At 34.6% G+C, this 9,763-nt stretch overlaps 1 pseudogene; it reads right to left on the bottom strand.

The window, feature by feature from the left end:
- Window positions 1–8,791: 8,791 nt before the first annotated feature.
- Window positions 8,792–9,348, bottom strand: LOC144234628 (heterogeneous nuclear ribonucleoprotein H3 pseudogene; annotated as a pseudogene).
- Between the last annotated feature and the right edge of the window lie 415 nt (window positions 9,349–9,763).

Raw genomic sequence — 9,763 nt, 5'->3', positions numbered from 1 at the left:
CAAAATTAGAAAATTTGCAAATGATTTTACTTAATTTAAGAAGAAATGGAGATAGAAAAAAATACTCTTAATTGGTATTTTGGGTATTTTGTCTCAGAGAAGCTCCAGATTTATAAAGAAATTCCAATTTGTGGCATACAAAAGTAAAACTTATGAATACATGTATACTCATATGAATATATATTTATTATACATATATTTAAATCTTTTTATTTTTCAAAGGTACATTTTAGCTATCTATGAAACAATAATTTTATATCAAACACTACATTTATGTTCGGTCAAATTCTATATTTATTGTAATTCTGTACAACGGACTGATAGTCTCCATTTTGTTCCATTCTGCTGCATGTTACATATTAGAAATATCTGTACTCAGTTTTCTAAAGCCATTTTTGTGAAAGGTGCAAATGGATGTAATTACCAAAATTATTCATTTGCATAGATATACATGCAAATGCTCTGAGTCAGCATTAGTTTATGGAATTAAAAAAATAGATGATTAATTTAACAATCTTGTGTTCTTTACTCACACTCATTCCTTGAGTCATGGAAGATTTATTTACAAAGATTTATCGTACTGTTCGAATTCAAGATTTTCTTGGAACAAAAGGAATGCTTACTAAATATTCAATAATAAAAAAAATGGCAGTGTGATTTACATTTTCACTCATGAAATCATACTGCTCATGAACAAGCTAAATTTAAAGCTTCAAGGAAAGGAAGAGCTTATTTGTGTCTTAGCTAGACAGGTGCACAAATTTATGTTGAAACTGAAAGTTTTCATTATACAAATCAATAATAATGTTATATTGACACAAGAATTATTGAACTTATCTAACTTGGATAGCAATACTTTTGAAAATTGTATGCTTTTCCTTCAAGGTCAAAATAATTCTTGTAGTATTGATGAACTGGTCTTGTTAAAGTTGATGTAAATATTTATGGAAAATTATATTTTGGTATTTGAAATTTTTGAAGTATACTTGATAAATCTTGGGGATGTAAATTTACTCTCTCAACTGTAAGTTTTATTAAATGTAAATAAAGCAAGTATTTCTGATAAAGGCTTAGCATCTGAGTTGAGCCTTGCCGTAAGTGTAAAGCCATGCTGGGTTTGGAAGAGGTAGTAAAAACAAAGTAAAATACATACTTCATACTTTATGTAGGTTTTATTTGGAAATAACAACATTTTGGATACATTGGATAAAAATACATTGGTAAAAGTCATTTCTTCTATTGTTGACTTTTTATATGACAACTATAATTAAAATTACATATATAATTCCTATTACATTTTTAATGGACAGCACAAGGTCTGATATATATATTCATGTGAATAATTTTAATCTAGCCAAAGACATGTTATTTTTTTTTTAATTTTTGGTCTTGTGTTTCAGAAATTACTCCCACACAATATTTTTAGGGTTTTCCCCCCAATAGTACTAACCACAGTCTTGCATTTCTCATGGTGTGTAAGTGTCTGCTCCCTTAGACATAGCATGCTGGAGAAGGTAGAGGGGCCTACAGACACGGGCAGGCGGTGGGTGCTGACATGAGATAGTACCCCTCCAAGCTCTGTATGCAAGGCCTGCTTCTGCTGGCAAGGTACACTCAGTGGGAATGGAAGTTTGAGGGTAATTTGAATGAAATAAATCCTTTCAAATACCATTATTCTCAGTATCAGTCTTCCATTCTTTCCCAGTGTGTGCTCCAATAAGTACATAGGATAACAGACGATTCTCTGAATCTAATGTATTATCTCAACCCAGAACATCTGGCTCTGATTTTCTTTTAGGGCAATAATATAAAGTTTCTATTTTTTCTTTTTCTACCGCATCTTTACTCAAGAACTTCTTAAGACTTAAAGCCTATTATGTTATAGCAGCTTAAACTCTCCAATGCATGAAATAGTCATTCACTTTTATGTTCTGAAATTCCTTAGTCTCTTAGTACTGTGGTATGGCAACATCCATTTGGTCTGCTGAAGGGGCAGCAACAGGGATAACTTAGGCAGCTCATTTGCAATTTTCATGTACACATTACTGGTATTATTTTTGGAAATAAATTAATATACTGCTATCAAGAGCAACCAAGCAAAAAGCCCAGAACCCAATTGCTAGAATTCTGTTATCAGTTAGTGTATCGTGTGAGTTTCAGTGACAGATGGAATCTACTCAGATAGTTTTTATAAGAAAGAAATTTAATAGATGGAATTGTTTAAAACTGTTGGTTTATATGGTGAAGAATCCAGGGATGGCTGTCAGAGCAATGACTTTGAACTAACCTCCGAAGAGAGCTACAAGCTCTACCACTTCTGAACTCTGGGGAATAGAAAACTATCACCACGATATCAGACTTCTGGATTACATTGTCACTGTCATGACCCAGCCAGAAAATAAATATTTGCCTGATGTTTTGGGAGCATCTACAGTATTTGTTTACAGAGTAGCCCACCCTTACCCGTGGCTTCCCTTTCCACAGTTTCAGTGAGCCTTGATCAACTACGGTCTGGAAGCCAATGATCCTCCTCTGACATATGGGTAGAAAGTCAACGGTAACCTAGCGCTAACTATGTAACAATGCCTACATCATTCACCTCACTTCATCTCATGTGACAGATATGCATTTTATCATCTCACAGCATCGCAAGACGAGAAAGATGGTTGCAGTACAATAAGATATTTTGGGAGAGATTGACCACCTTCATATAGCTTTTATTATAGTATATTGTTATAATTATTCTATCTTCTTAATTACTGTCATTCATCTTTATTATAGTTAAAGAAAGTCTCTAAATAAGATCAAAAGTATTTATTTCAACAGGAAGATATTATAGTTCTAAACTTTTGTGTACCTACATAGCTCTCTCAGTGGATTAAGTGGACAAAAAATTCTGTAAGGGTCTAGATAATTTGAACAGCATAATGAACAAGCTTTATTACATGTATAATCCTGAAAAGTAAAAAAATAATAAGGGGTATTATAAGTTATCATAAGATTTATGTAAGATGGAGACATTATCTCTTTCTTCCAACATTGTTTTCTATATACAAATTCTGGGGGTGCCTGGGTGGCTCAGTTGCTTAAGCATTCGACTTTAGCTCATGTCATGATTTCATGGTTGGTGGGTTCAACCCCTGAATCAGGCTTTGTGCTGACAGCTCAGAGCTTGGAGCCTGCTTCAGATTCTGTCTCCCTCTCTCTCTGCCCCTTCTCCCCCACTCACACTCTGTTTCTCTCTCTCTCAAAAATAAATAAACAAAAAAATTCTGTAAAATAAAATCTGGACAAAGGGCAGTTAGTACCTTGCTTACATGATATAAAAATAATCCAAAAGATCAGTGGATCTTGTCTTCCACTAATGACTCCACTGAAAGGTGACAGTTTCTGATTACTTACTAATTGTTTCAAAATCATATCTTCAAATGTAACTTATGTTGCCTCTTAAATCCTGAAAATCTTACCACAAGTTTGACTTTGTCTTTGTTCTAAAGGGGTATACAAATGCATTAACTTGTCTTTCACCTTTGAGGGTGGATAGCAGATTGTATTATTTATTTAGAATTCTCTTTTTACCTTCACCTCTACCATATATATAATATATATATATAATTCCCAGCCTCATTGACTTTGGACGTGGCCGTATAACTTGCATTGTTCAGTGGAAGCTGAGCTGGCTTTAAATGTGCTTATATGAAATTGCCTGGTTGGGCATGCACTCTAACTACCCTACACTGCACCATAAGAAATAAAAACACTCTAAATAATGACTGCCTCTTCAACTTTGGTCCTGAAATGAAAGATCACAGAACTCGTGTGAGCTCAATCTGTAGCCTCAAACAGACACTACACCTACTCCACATATGTATGTGAAAGAAACATAAATGCATGTGCTGTAAGGCATTAAGATTTTAGAACTGATTTTGTATAGAATTATTGCAACACAGGTTGACCAATACGGAGGTAGTGAGGGAGATTATGCCCCAGACCACTGGACACATAGAAAGTGTACTTAGCTGCGGCTGCCTGAGCTGTCATGGGAATTAGTTTCTAAATTATTCTGAGTACAGAATTTTTCAGAAGCTTTTCTCTCAAACAGGGCCTGATTTTCAGTGTTCAAATCTGGTTCCTTCCTCAGGGTGCTGTGTGACATTTCTCTTCACCTCAGCCACACGGATTATCGCATGAGAACAGGCCTCTGTGTCTCCAGTGTGGCTCACTAAGCAGGGAAATTACATTCCAACCTCAAGACCCCCAAGTTGAAAGGGGAATTCACTAACAATATCCATTAGAGTGAAGCTTTTTTTTTTTTTTTTTATTGCTAATCCAGTTCCTGGGTGATGGCTTGAAGTTCTGCAATGGAAATCTTCTAATCCTCCAATTTATAGTAGAAACTTTTTTGTTTCCAAAGTATTTTCATTTATAATTTTATTTTATTACAGGGATATTATAAAATAATCAGGAAGAGATTTTTATTATTTCCATTTTACGTATAAAGAACAATGAGGAATCAGACCATCTGTAAACTGATAAGAAAAGTAACATGTTAAGATTCTGCCCAGTGTGAGTGTGGGAAATGTTCCTTGGATAATCAGGAAACAGTTTCTTCACAAAACACTCTGTCAATGAAGAAAACTTTAATTTTCAAATGACAGTTTAAGGAAAATATCTCTGAATGAAACAGATTTGCATATTTTGGGCTCTTTAAGACTTCAATTTTGTGAGATATCCTCACTGTAAAGTATCTTTTGTGATAGGATGGAGTCTACAAATATTTGTTTTATCTCTACATACATATAGATACACAGATAATCTTTAGAATTTTCAAAAACTTTAATAAATGTTCATTATGTACGACCTAAAGAGCTCAGATAAAGTAAGAATAAGTGACTTGTAAATAACGAATGTCAGTAAAGACCCACCTGCTATTACTTAATCATACCGTATTCTACAGCAAAACAGCCATATAAGGGTCATTACTGAGAAGAATGTCAAATTGGCCGATTTAATGTTACTTAGGGCTTACTTTATCTATATAACTGTCTCAGATAAGAATTGCAAGCTAATAATAATTACATTAGTGTCAGAAGTGTAGGGGACACCTATGGTTTATTTAGTAGGGAGAGATAGTTTTAATGTTCTAAATTGAATTTTACTCCCTAAGATAGTTAAAATAGCATATGTAAAATATTCAAGTACCCATTAATGGTTGATATCTGAGAAATACAATATTGTTTGAAATGTTTTAGTGTCTTACAGTGCCTCAGTCCAAAGTGCTTATTAAAGGGCATGTGGTCACTTAAATGTATCATTGACACATCTAAATAAAATTACCATATTTTCATGAAGTAAAACTTAAGTGTATCTTTTTTAAGTTACAGGTCATCTGTACTTACATAGATTTAAAAAGTTTTCTCCTCTTGGTATCAGGTTTCATTCTCTAAATTCATATATTTAAGGGAAAAAAAATCTACCAAAGTAAATTTGTAGTAGCAAGCTTTGAAATGATATATTCCATATATGATCATGGTTCTCAGCTAATACATACATACACACACACATACACACGCACACAAAATCCATATTTGACACTGAGCCATCAGAATCAATGATGAAAGAGTTAAAAAATGCAGAAAACTCAGAACAACCTCAAAGCTATTTTTGGAAAGAGAGCCTTGCAATCTAAGTTCCTAATTTTCAAAGAGTGTTGATTCCCTAGCACATAATCATCACTCTTGTGAACTAAGCAATAAGTACCTTAAAAATATCGGCCATCATCACAACCGTAGTGAGTTTATTTTAAAACATTTGTATACTGAGAATGTTGAAAACATTTGTTACTATATGTTTATATAGAATAACATAGAAGTACAAATGAACATGGAATAGCAGCAAAATATAGTTAGGTAATATGCAGAAGGAGCCCATTAGATGGGCATGTGATTAGCTCATTGCGTGCACAAATCTATGCTGACTAATCTAGCATGGCAGCAGGTAGGTTTATCTAGACAGGAGTTGGGGAGCACCTGTGGAGGGAGTTTCTGTTTTCTATTCAGAATGAAATTTTTGGGAATTGATGTCAAAGGCCAACTTTGCTCCCCTTATTGCTACATCAGCAAATATGGCAGTAGTTAGAAAGATGAAATGTAAACATGTCTAAAGGGGCCCATTTTAGATTTATATCTTTTGTTTGAAGTTCAGCTTGTCAAATATTCAGAACAACTGGTCAAACTCTCTGGAGTATGCCTGGCCTGGAACCACCAAAGAAGAGGAAAACATGTGTATACTGTGCTTTACAATTCACAAAATTCACAAAGCACATCACCACACATGATCTCATTTGTTATTCATAACAAGGCAGATATATCTGTAGGTTAAGCATTATATTCTACAAGTACAAAGGTAAAAGCTGACATGAGAGAATTTAAGTGATTCATACATGGACACAGATCTTGTAGTAGCAGAGCCAGAACCTAGACCAAAGCTTTCTGATTCTAATTACAGACTTTTTCTATTACCTGTGCTCTTGTTAGAAGTTTTAAAATGTACATTTCATCAAGATTTAATGTATGTAATAATTTTATTAAATGTTAAATATGTGAAAATTCTTCTAGATGAATTCAACCTGGCTAGGAACTTAGCCCCAAGAGCACTTGGGTCAATCAACATCAGGAAATATTTTTCGGGGTATTATTGGGTCAAAATTAGTATACAATAGGCTTTGTACTTGGGTGATAATGGTGTTAGTGGTATGATACATCTTTTTATGTGTTAGGCAACTTGCAGCATTTTAACAAACATTTTCAGAGAAATGTTTTAAAAGCAAAAATGAACAAGGTGAAAGAGAAAGATATAGGTGTTGCTCTGTAAATGTGTACATGTGAATTTTTTTCTCATGTATATGATACTTCACATGACAAATTCCAATTCAATATTGGAAATAGAATAAAACAATGATCATTATAGAAAACTCTACTCCTACACTCAAGAAGCTTATAGTCTAGGAAAGGAGACTGATACTAATCAAATAATAATTTTCTATTCACATATTCATTCATTCAGCTAATCCTTAGGAAACACTTATGAGTGAGAAATTATTCTTTGTACTAGTTATGTAAACATATCACAGCTATTAAGTGGTACAACTGAGATGTCCCGTTTTCTGCAACTGAGGCTCACAACTTGACATGCCTGAATGCAGAGGTCTTGTGAACAATTAACCATCTCAGCACCCTTCTTCATGTACCAAGAAAATGACAATTGAAGCTGGGAATTTATTTCAAGTTTCTTATTTGGTTCAGAAATACATGCAATTTTGTGTTATTTAATAATCTGTTTGTATTTTATACCATATGCTGATAATACATTACAATATATTGTAATAATGTGAAGGTACTAGTTTTCATCACCCTTGCCCCCAATTTAACTAAAATTGATTCTTTTTTTTTGTTTGAACNTTTTAGCCACTCTGACTGGCGTGAGGTGATATCCCAGTGTGGTTTTCATTTGTATTTCCCTGATGATGAAGGACACTCGTCTCATGTGTCTGTTGGCTACCTGGATGTCCTCTTTGGAGAAGTGTCTGTTCATGTCTTCTGCCCATTTCTTCACTGGATTGTTTGATTTTTGGGTGTGGAGTTTGGTGAGTTCCTTATAGATTTTGGATATTAACCCTTTATCTGATATGTCATTTGCAACTATCTTTTCCCATTCTGTCAGTTGTTTATTAGTTTTATGGATTGTCTCCTTTGCCTTGCAGAAGCTTAAGTAAAATTGATTCTTGAAAGAAGATGTCTTACTGAGATTTGTTGGAAAATAGTAAGCAATTATTTCAGCTACAGCATTATTTTTAAATATGTTTTTAAAAATACAGGAACAGGGGCACTGTTGTGACTCCATCAGTTAAGCATCTGACTTCAGCTCAGGTCATTATCTCACTCACAGTTCGTGGGTTCGAGCCCCACATAGGGCTCTGTTCTGACAGCTGAAAGCCTGGAGCCTACTTGGAATTCTGTGTTGCTTCCTCTCTCTGCCCCTCCTCCACTCATGCACTGTTTCTGTCTCTCAAAAGCAAATAAATGCTTAAAATTTTTAAATTAAAAAGTACAGGAACTAAGACTGGAGATACAGAATATGAAACTGTTAGGTAGACACATAAATGCAAAGACAAAGTAATGTTGTATTTAGAGAAGACTTATTGCATTCTTTTTCATACTATTATAACTATTAATACCTACCTTGTAGAGAGTGACAAAATGATCTATGTATAGGCACCTCTCAGAGTATAGAACACGTGGTAGAATATCAATAAACATAAATATATATATATACAGCCTTGAGTGCTTTTGCAATAGCTCAGTTTAGAAGTGATGGGGGGATCATCACTTATTTTTAATATAAAAAATTAAGTCAAAGTGTGAACCAAATAAAACCTATAGAAAACAGATTGTTCCATCACAATCTGTTGCTTTACCAAATAATATTTTGAAAACACCTTCCTTCAGCCATTACACAGTTCTTAAAATACAAAAGAAATTAAATGTTTATTTATTTTTGAGAGACAGTGATGCGGGAAAGAGAGAGAGATAAGATCCAAAGCGGGTTCTGCCCTGACAATGGAGAGCCCAATGTGGGGCTCAGACTCATGGACTGTGAGATTATGACCTGAGCCAAAGTCGGACACTAAACTGACTGAGCAACCTAGGTATCCCCAAAAGAAATTAAATCTGTAAGAATGCCTAGTAGACAGGATTCTGTTCACAGAACTTTGTAAGTTGGTGGTTATGCTTCAGTACATCCCACACCATCCACTTCCTTCATGCCACCTTGCCCGTAGTAACCCCCACTGCCTGATCATCATGGCCATAACCACTCAAACCATCAGGAGCACCAATCTTCCACTGTAATCATTCTTCATTTCCATCCTTCCAGCAGATCCATAATCTCTCTGAGTATGCATTCCATCTCTGCTATAGCATCCATTCCAGAACCTCCCATGCCAGACCAGAATTCAAGAAGAGTTTAATGTATTGATATTGCATCTATTCTTACTTAGACATGGTAGCTACTGCATCCTTATATGTTACAAACTCAAACATCTGCTTCTCCAGTTGCTCTGCCATCAGCTCCAATATCAGTATCAACTAGTATTGGGTTTAGAGAGGGGGGAAATTAGCGATGCTATTTTCAGTTGAATTAAAACAACCTGAAATTGCATCACCAGCTCCCCCTAGTCATGTCCGCCCATACCATCTCTCAATCTGGCATCAAAGCCATCATTTCTATAGCCATAATTAGTATAGCCTAATAGTTACCAAAACCTTCATAACCAGGGACATTGGTAGAGAAAAAGAAAGGACAGATATCAGAGATGGAACAAATATATTACTTATAGAATTCTATTTAGTCAGTTAAAAAATACATAGTGAGAGCCTAATGTGTGTCAAGCACTGTGCTGAATGCTTTGAAATACTAATTCAATATAGGACAAAAGAAAAAGATAATCCCATAGTTTGGAAACAGTGTGGCTATGAGAAAGATATTTAAATGAATAAGAATAAAGATGTCAGAAAGTTGGATCTGGATTGCCCATGCAGGTGAAGATAGATACATTGTTTGCTTCAACTCTTAATAGTAATCTTGCTTTTGTTTCTAAATAACAAAATAGAATGTTGCAGTTCTTGTTATTATTTTCAGGAACTATTTGGAAAAATCTTTGGAAAAATCTTTCCCTCACAGCCTTCCCCCCTCCCCCCGCCCC

This window comes from Crocuta crocuta, unplaced genomic scaffold, assembly GCF_008692635.1.
Source record: "Crocuta crocuta isolate KB4526 unplaced genomic scaffold, BGI_CrCroc_1.0 scaffold115, whole genome shotgun sequence".
Taxonomy (NCBI): domain Eukaryota; kingdom Metazoa; phylum Chordata; class Mammalia; order Carnivora; family Hyaenidae; genus Crocuta; species Crocuta crocuta.
The sequence above is the reverse complement of the archived record's forward strand: the minus strand, read 5'-3'. Positions and strand labels throughout refer to the sequence as shown.